Source organism: Antechinus flavipes, chromosome 6 (genome assembly GCF_016432865.1).
Source record: "Antechinus flavipes isolate AdamAnt ecotype Samford, QLD, Australia chromosome 6, AdamAnt_v2, whole genome shotgun sequence".
NCBI classification, from domain to species: Eukaryota; Metazoa; Chordata; class Mammalia; order Dasyuromorphia; family Dasyuridae; genus Antechinus; species Antechinus flavipes.
The window spans coordinates 66,898,263-66,908,254 of record NC_067403.1 but is presented as its reverse complement, the minus strand read 5'-3'; the positions used below and the strand labels follow the sequence as shown (position 1 = coordinate 66,908,254).

The following is a 9,992-nucleotide window of genomic DNA, read 5'->3' as shown; positions in this document are numbered from 1 at the left end:
TTTCATTTTTTGTCTTTGTAACTACAATGCCTAGTAGGATCTTGATAAAAAAAATTGAATGAAAAGATAATAGTAACTCAAATTTATATAGGACTGGTAAGGACCATGCCTAAGTGCACTGTAAGGGGCAGGTCAATTCTTCGAGAGCCTCCACAGCTGTGAGCATCTGAAGTCGATGCACAGCAGTCTTTACTGCCACAGGTGTTGCTTGTGGGCCGGGAAAATAAAATGGAGGCAGAGGGAAGAGGATCGAGGTCAGACAACTAAACAGCCTCTCAGTAGGGAGGTCAAAGAACAACAATTGCCTCTCAGTCTCCTTGAGAATCACCATCATCCTCTCCCAAGAAGAAAAGCAAAGGTCTATTAGAGGTAAAGCAAAGTTACATATTGTGTTCCCAACATAGGACTTTATGTTTAAAAAGCATTGTCCTTACAATCCTGGGAAATGGATTATATATTATTATTATCTTTATTTCACATGTAGGGGGAAAAAGATTCAAAGAACCCAAGGGATTTTCTAGAGTCACACAGATGTAAATGAGAGATCTGGTTCCAGATCTTCTGAATTAAGTCCAATGAACTTTCCGTTAACTCATGTTAACTCAGAAAAATAACCAGGAACATATATCAAAAAAAGAGTATATAGCTTCTCTCTGTTTATAAGTCTCATTTTCATGGGACTTTTCTCATTGGAGGCTACTGATTATTTAGTGTTCTTTGCTTGCATGAGGGATGAAGTTGGTACGTGCTTGAGAAATGAAACATCCTAGTTTCTGGCTTCCAGGTTTGAGAGAGAAGATATCTGATTTCACTCTCGTAGGTCCTTAAAGGAAGAGAAAGATAGTAGCAGCTGATATAAAGTGTGTGGTCCCACCATCATGTCTCTATCCTTAGGTTACTACACTAAAGATTTTAGGGGATTTACTCTTGGATGAAATCTGGAAACCTCTCTCTTGGTTGAGTTGGAATTTGTCACTTCCAGGGGGAGAGTTCATTCACTCTATGTATTAACTGGTAAATATTCCCATTCATATAATTCTTTGATTTTTGTTGCTACTGACATGGATTGATGGGTTTTTTATTTGCTATTTATGTTCATTGGCATTTGGTGGGAAAGGAATCAAGCCTTTGATATATAACTTGGGCACTCCTCCATTAAAGGATGACAATTAGGAGCTTAACTTGAATCTTAAATTATTTTTCCTAGATTAATAATACTTTCAGTAATAGATTTGTTAGCCTGACCACCCTTATCTCTGTGGGCATCAGAATGGTGAACTCTGGCCCCTACTTCTTACTTCCCTTTCTAGCAGGAGTCAAAATAGCCCTGGAGGGGGAAAACTTTACAAAATCATGAATTAAATTAAAAAGTGAAAATTCCACTGTTCAATATTCTTTAAATAGATATTAAATCCATTTCATTCACTTCCCCATTTAAAGTCAACAAATATTTAAGTGCAGACTCTGTGTCAGTTTTTTTTTTCTCTAAGTACTGAGGATATAAAGAGAGGCAAAAGCCAGTCCCTGCTCTCAAGGAGCTTACAATATAATGGGGGTGACAACATACAAATAAGATATAGCAAAGATAAACTGAAGATAATCTCAAATGGAAAAATAAAGGTACCCCTAAATGCAAGACTTCAAAGCTTATCATTTATCTTCCATAACCTAAGTCTTACTAAGAGAAGGGAAAAGCATCCTCACAGAGCTGATAGATGAGGCAGGAAGAAAAAAGAAACTTCAATTTTGCCTTTTGAGTAACAGGTGATTTTGATTCTTCCCATCTCTATGGCTTTGCATAAGTGTATCCTTTGTCTGCAAGGTCCTTCCTTCTTCCCTTTGCTTCTCCTTCTGAGGCTCATTTAAGGTACCACCTCCTACAGGAGACCTTTCCCAATTTCCCCTAGTCGTTTGCACTATTCCTCACCCAAATGACCATATTTCCTTTAGGTTTACTTCTGTGTATATGTTGCTATAGAACATAAGCTCTTTGAGAGAAGGAATTGCTTCATTTTTTGTCTTCATATACCCAACCCCTAACACAGTAGTCTGAATATCCTAGGGACTTACTAATTGCACACTGAATTTTAATTCATTGAATTGGCTGCAGTATCAGAGTTTCACAATTTAGTGATATAGCCCATGGAGGAATACCAAAGGGTGTGTGTGTGTGCACATATATCTGTATGTATGTATATATAAGTATACATATATGTATGTATATATAAATATATCCATATATCTATATATGTTGTCTTTTCTTTCAGGAAGAAGCTCTGAGTTTTAGATCCTAGAACTCATTAGAAGCATGATCCAGTTCCCCAATAACATCCAATCTTTCTCTGATTTCCAATCAGTTTTTTTTTTTTCAGTCAGCCAACAAACATTTATTTTAAGTGCTTACTGTGTACTGGTTGTCCAATTATTTCAGTTATTTCTTGCTCTTGTGACCCCATTTGGGATTTTCTTGGCAAAGATACTGGAATGGTTTGCCATTTCCTTCTCCAGCTCGTTTGACAGATGAAGAAACTGAGGCAAATGGGGTTTAAGGAACTTGTCTAGAGTCACCCAGCTAGAAAGGGTCTAAGGTTGGATTTGAACCCAGAAGACGAGTCTTTCTTCATTCCAGGGCCAGGACTCTATGCACTATGGCACCAACTAGCTGCCCCACTGACACTGTTAAATACTGGTGATAAAATTAGAAATACAGTCTCTGCCTTCATGGAGCTTACATTCTAATGGGGAAGATAATATCACAGAGGACGCTCTGGCAGTAGAGGAGACCAGAAAAAGTCTCCTGAAGAAGACAGGATTTGAGGTGTTTCTTTTCTAATCTTATTTTTCAATTTTTAAAAAGTTTTCCCTCCTATTTAATTCTGAGATCAGTCCATCAAGATCAAGACAAAAAACTGGTCATACCTACTGGGATCCAGACAGAATGAAAAATACAATTACCAGAGAATCACTTGAGTCATTTCTTCCATATCATTCCACAGCATTGATTCCTTTTAATTCCCAGGGCATACTTTATTTCCATTTTGAATTCCACCTATACAAAATATATTCATGCCTGCTTGTAATTACTTATGCATACATGAATACCAGGAAGTTAAACTTGTTCCTCTATTTACAAAGACGGTATGCAACTTAGGAGCATTAGGAATTGCTTTTTTTTTTTTTTCCTCCATGATTTTCGATGTGCAGAGTGTTTCTCCCCTAAAACACATATTTGCAGATGTCACTTTAAACACTATTTTCCAAGATTATATTTTCCATAGAAAACAGATGTCTGCAATTAGCTCTTCTTTGACCTCTGAGACTTATCAAAGTCAAATAGGTAATCATCCAATCAGACGGGCTATCATTATCAGAAGAAAAGTAATTATAATCTGAATATGTTTGAACATGATTATTATCTGCTTTAAAATGTTACACTTTTGATTGGAGCAGAATTGGAAGACATTATCCCTTCATAATTCAAATGATGGAACTTCACTTGTTTTTGCTATTTAGAATGTGGAGAGCTAAATTTATTTAACAATATCATTCTTGAAACATGAACAATTTATGCGATTATCTCTTTAAAACCAGTAGAATGCCTCTCAAAATCTTGACAGTAAAATTAGGAGCAACAATGTTTATTTATTTATTTATTTTTATTTTTAAAAAATCAGAGCAAACCAGAGCTCAGAGTTGAGGATCCTCTGAGGAGGAAGCTTTAGGTAGACTTGTTTCCATGAAGGATTTTTGGGAATTGTTTGATGGACCTAGAGCTAGCAGCTTCCTTTATTCCAGATAACACCTTCATACTGATAGACTCAAAAATTAAGAAGCTGAAAAATAATAGAAAGAGACCATAGTGGAGGTCCTGTAGCATCCCAGAAGGCACACTGGATTTGAAGTTAGAAGAGCTGCATTCAAATCCTGACTGCAATTACCCACTTTGGTAATCTTCCATGAATTACTACTTTTTCTGTGTCCCAGTTTCCTCAAATCCAAAATGATTAAATCATCATTAAATTCCCCTCAAAGTATAAATTTATGATCCAATGTGAGGGAAAAGATTATAAAAATTTGAACAATTTAAAAAAGATTATTGAGAATTCTATTCCTATCCAATGTTCAAATTTTCTCTCATTTAAAAAAAATGGCCATTTATATAGTACTTTAAGGTTTTTGAATGATTTATGCATATTATTTCATTTGAGCAATATCATAGGGCATGCACAAATGTATTATTATCCCCATTTTTCAGATGTGGAAGCTGAGGCTCAGATATATAACTAGTAAGTGTTTGTAGATTTTTCCACCTCATTCCATTTTTGGACAGTTCTAGTTATTGGGAAATATTTCTTTATGCTGAGCTGAAATTTGACTTTATGGACATTTTTCCTAGTCTTCTTCTCTGGACTCAAGTAAAACAAGTTGAATCCTTCTTCTATATGACACCCATTCAAAAATTTTAAAATAATGGTTATGTTTCTTTTAAGATTTCTTTTCTCTAGATTAAACCTCTCTAGTTCTTTCAACCATTGCTCATATGACACAATTTCAAGTTAGAATAAATAGAGGAAAGTGATGGGCAAACAGAGGGAAGAGAATTAGGAATCAAGTGAAACATGATGGAAGCTAAACTAAGGGAAATGAAATATTGAATAAATATTTAGCAATATTGGCTGAAAGCTATCTTCCAAAAAGAAGAATTTTGAGTATAAAATGTTCCTTGTTAGATTTTTTTCCCCCTTAAATCAATAACAAACACTTACTAAATACCTATTACACACCAGATAGCTTGGTAAGTGCTGGAGATAGAAAGATGGAAAAAACAAGGATGTCATTGATGAGTGTATTGATGAGGATGTTAGATACTAATTTCCTTGTCATTCTTTCTAGGCCATATTCCTTATACGTACTTTGAAAGAAAGGACTGTTTGTCTGTTTGGGAAGAGATGATAGAGATGGTACTCCATTTTTAGAGAGCAGAAGGGAGAGTCCATCCCATAGACAGCCCATAGCTACTGCTGGAGACAATAAGTGAATTTGCAGAACCAGGTAGCTAGGATTCAATCAAATACACATCTTCCTTTTTAGAGATTCCAATCCAGATTCTGGCCCTAGAATGACAAAACGACACAATCCCAGTCCTTAAAAAGTATACATCCTATTGGAAGATACATTTGCACAAAGAAATTTGTCATGAGGTTAATTAGGAAGCTCTATTGCTTGTCATAATCTAAATTCTAGATGAAGCATTTCACCCAGGATGGCCCGGCTTCAAAATATATTTTGTTTTTGATGTGTGTTTCTAAATGTTACCTCAAGAATAGATGGGGAAGATACCCCAGATTTTTAAGTGATAGGATTGTAACCATCTTGTCCAATTATTGGTTACGTTTTAGAAGTAGAAGATATCATTTTTTTTTCTTTTTCCCATCCCACCCTTTCACAGATGACAAAAATGAGACCAGAGACAGAGAGCAAGGCAATTGGGAGTTTTTTGTTGCAGGACACCGATCACATCTGTACTCCTTCCACAGGTAGGAAAAATGGAGCTTAGATGCCAGAATAATTAGGAAAATGGGAAGCAACCAAATTTCTTCCCTTCTTTCTGTGTCCACAGAAGATCATCTCTGATCTCACTGTGATTGCTCTCCAACAATGGCTTCCTTCCTAAGCAATATTTATTCAGTATTGTAGATGACATTTGGGATCTTTCCCTAAAATTTCTCTTCCTACCACACTCGACTGAATCTGTCCCTAAAATTGATCTAAACGTGACTTTTGTTCTATTTGTCCTTGCCATCAGAATTACTAGTTATAATTCCTTTCAGACTGGTAAAGTTGTTTACCAGGGTTCTCAAAGATTGGTTCTCAAGCCCAGAATTTGATCCCACAATCCTTGACTTGAAATTTTATTCTCTTGGTGCAATATTATATCGTGTTTATTATCATTATTAATATCATTTGTTATTATTATTAACAACAGTAACAACAATAATAATAGCTAATTATACTTTACAAATATCTCATTTTATTCTCACAAAGATCCTGGGAAGAAGATGCTAATGTGGGTACCTGTTTTATAGAGCTGGTCAACCTACTCTTCTAGACTAATTTCATGAAGTTTTGATACTATCTGAGAAGCAGGTAACAATGTGTTACAGTCAAAATTCATCACTGGTACGTTCCCACCACAATTACCAAGTTCTCAATTTCTTTCTTCCATTCTCCACCTCCAAAGGACTATCCTGAATCTCATTCTCCCTAGATAAACTATTAATAATGAGGTCTTAAAGTATTATAGCTCCTTGAGATTTGCATTTTAATAGAGAATTCTTAAAAATTGAAAGGAGTGAAAGAATAATCCCATCCTGACTGGTGAAACTGTGGACACTCTGAACTTAGAGCCTCTGCCCATTCCCTACCTCCCCTTCCCTCAATCACACCTTATGAATGGGTAGCTATCTTTGCAATTCACAAAGGCCAAGGATGCTGAGCAAGAGTTCAGACAGGTATATCTCAGACCAGCAGCTATAGATAAGTATGTAGCTTTCAGTTCTAATTTCTAGAATCTGCCCATCAGCTTCCGACTCTCCAGTCAATTATAATATAAGGATATTCTTCTATGCTCCTTTGGAGCAGAGATATTAAGCCGGTTCCCAGAATAACTTAATTTAATTGAGCAAGCAGTCAGAAAGTTCTTAATATGAACAGAGTATTGGACTATGGGGGATGTGAAGACAAAGACAAGCTAGCCCCCTCCCTTTAGGAGTTTATATTCCACTGGTGAATACAACATGTACGGCATAAGTCTGATATCTAGTCAACTAGAAATGTTCATTGCCTGACATTCTAATTCCAGCACAGACATTTCATTTGGGATTATATAACTTCTAAATAGATGTTTTCCCTTGCTATTTGGTCCCCATTAGGCAGCCTCCTGGAAGATGGAAAACCTCCAATTTTCACCAGCCTTTGAATCCTAAGTGGTCTCATATCCAACATGGGCCAGTATTCCTTGGATGTTTTAAGAATTATTCACTGGACATTTGTAAAGCTGAACCCTGCCAAATACACCAGAGGTGTCAAACATGCAGCCGTTGGCTGAATGTAGCCCTCAACATTTTCAAGTATGGCCAGAACTGAATTAAAATGTAAATGGGAAATATTTAACAGCATAAATAAAAATACAATAGTACACAGATAATGTTAACATATATTTTTCAAAATTAACTTACACCTGGTGCAAGATTCTATATTTAATCTAGGGACTCCTGTTTCAGTTTGAGTTTTGCATCATTGATTTATCTGATTTTCCTCTTGAGAGAGAGATATTTAATGGAGACCATGGTTGTCCAAGAATTCCTAGCTCAGTAAGTTACTCTCAGGCACATATCCAAACAATAACAAACATGTAAATCTCAGAAAAGCTTATCAGTCTAGAGACACAATGAGTTTTATCAATATGTCAGCCTAATGAAGTCTGCCCAGATGCAGTCTTTCCATATTCTAAGAGAGAGAGGGAAGGGAAGAAGCAGTGTTCTAATTGCTCCTCGACTCACTAAAAGGACAGTCTTCTGTACAGCTTTACCCACAGAGAAATGGTCCTGCTGTTCCTGGCTATACCATCATTTGACATAGGATGAACCAGAAGGGAGAATCGATTTAGGCTACTTCTGGATCCTGTTGTGTAATCATTTCAGTTGACCCCATTTAGGGTTTTCTTGGCAGAGAAATTCGAGTGGCTTATCATTTCTTTCTCCAGCTTATTTTACAGATGAGAAAATTGAGGTAAGCAGGATTAAGTGACTCGCTCAGGGTCTCATAGCCGGCAAATGTCTGAAGCTGCATTTGAACTTCTTGACTCCAGGACTAGCTCTGTACTAGCTTCGTTAGAAAGTGAGAGGAAGGAGAAATCATGGGCAAAGATTTTAAGTGATCTGACTTGAGCAAGCCTCTATTTCTAATCAAATCGGGACAAATGCTCCCAGTCATATATCCCTTAACAGGACCCGCTGAGCCTCCAGTCCACTCTCAAGGGAACCTCCTGCTGACACTCTGTCAGAAGTCATTTTAATTGAAGACGTTTGGTTCTATCAGAAAAAAAAATAGAAAGCTTTCTCTATATGATTCAAGTCTCCATTGTTCATTGAGGAACATAGTACTAAATCAAGGAGAACCCATCCCATTTAAAGAGAGTGACCCGCTTAATATATTCTTAGACCAGATAGAGCTAAGGAGGGAAGGAGCTGGGTCATTTGTGTTCCCTTCTTTGCACAGCTAGGGAATGTCAATTTTTTAATTATAGCTTTTTATGTACAAAACATATGCATGGATAATTTTTCAACATTGACCCTTGTAAAAACTTCTGTTTCAGCTTTTCCCCTCCTTTGCCCACCCTCTCCCCTAGATGACAGGTAGTCCCATACATGTTAAATATGTTAAATACAATATATGTATACATATTTATACAGCTGTCTTGCTGCACAAGAAAAATCAGATTTAGAAAGAAGGTAAAAATAACCTGAGAAGAAAAAACAAAAATGCAAGCAAACAATAACAGAAAGAGTAGAAATGCTATGTTGTGGTCGACACATTTCCCAGTGTTCTTTCGCTGGGTGTAGCTGGTTCTGTTCATCACTGATCAATTGGAACTGAATTGGATCCTCTCATTGCCAAAGAGAGCAACTTCCATCAGAATTGATCATCATATAGTATTGTTGTTGAAGTATATAATGATCTCCTGGTTCTGCTCATCTCACTCAGCATCAGTTCCTGTAAGTCTCTCCAGGCCTTTCTGAAATCATCCTGCTGGTCATTTCTTACAGGACAATAATATTCCATGATAGTCATATACCACGATTTATTCAGCCATTCTCCAATTGGTGGGCATCCAAGAATGTCAATTTTTTTTAAAAAATAAAGTTATTATTATAAATGGCTAAGCCACACAATGAAAAGAGCACAGCCAATGGAGTCAGAGGATCTGGATTCCCCATCTAATGATCACAACCAGATAAAGTCAATTAACCCTTTGGGCCCTAGTTTCCTCATCTTTAAATGGGAAGGTTGGACTAGATAGCCTCCAAAGTCCCTTTCTGCTCTTGATCTAAGAGTTTACGTTGTTCTAAAATCTTTTTTTCCAAACTAAATAGCTCACTTTTAGCCTCTCAGAATGAGTGAGAATTGTTTCTTTTGCTTATTACTAATTTTAAAACTGAGGCACCATATTGACTCTTTAAGTTTGCTCTTGCTTTGTTCATTCCTTCCTCTAAGAGTTTCCTCACACTATGAAGACCTTGCACATTCTCATTTGCCAATCCTAAGTCTATCTAATTTTTAAAAGTCCAGCTCAGATCCCATTTCCTCTAGAGAATCTTCTTTGAGATCATCTCTTACTCAACTTTCCAGGTCAAGGTCTCCTGCTGCAACCAGAACCTTCTTCAGTCATGCTGATCTTTATCTGGCCACTGAGCCTAGATGGCTCTGGAGGGGAAACTGAGGCTCTGCAGTCACCGTCACAAATCCAGCTCACTTGTGTGTCATGGCATTCCCTCCCTGATGGCATAATTCTCTTGGAAAATAAAAGACAATATAACAACAACAACACTCCCAGAGAACACGCATACTGCACTGGTTATTCATTGCTTTATCTAGGGCATTATCATTTTATACAATAATGATATTAAGGCATCAAGGTGGCACAATGGATAGAGTACCAGGTTGGGAATCAAGAATACTTATTTTCTGAGTTCAAATCCAGCCTTAGACAGTAATTTGATGACTGTGGACAGGTCATGTAGCTCCGTTTGCCTCAGTTTCCTCATCTGAAAAAGAAGCTGGAGAATGATATGGCAAACCACTCCAGAAATCCCCAAATGTAGTCACAAAGAGTTAGACACAATTGGAAATGATTGAACAATCAATAATAACATTAATGACACGCATTTCTAGTGAGAAGGCTAGATCTTTTTAAAGTTTAGCAAGAACTT

General features: G+C 36.8%; 1 long non-coding RNA gene across 2 annotated transcripts; it reads left to right on the top strand.

Moving 5' to 3' along the window:
* The first annotated feature begins 272 nt into the window (after window positions 1–272).
* LOC127541878 (uncharacterized) lies at window positions 273–9,604 on the top strand. Of its 2 annotated transcripts, none has more exons than XR_007948496.1 (4): window positions 273–369; window positions 5,450–5,537; window positions 6,046–6,147; window positions 9,412–9,604. It is a non-coding gene; the product is annotated as an uncharacterized LOC127541878 (long non-coding RNA). The 2 variants fall into 2 exon arrangements; XR_007948497.1 differs by lacking the exon at window positions 9,412–9,604 and adding an exon at window positions 6,933–7,183.
* Window positions 9,605–9,992: the final 388 nt, after the last annotated feature.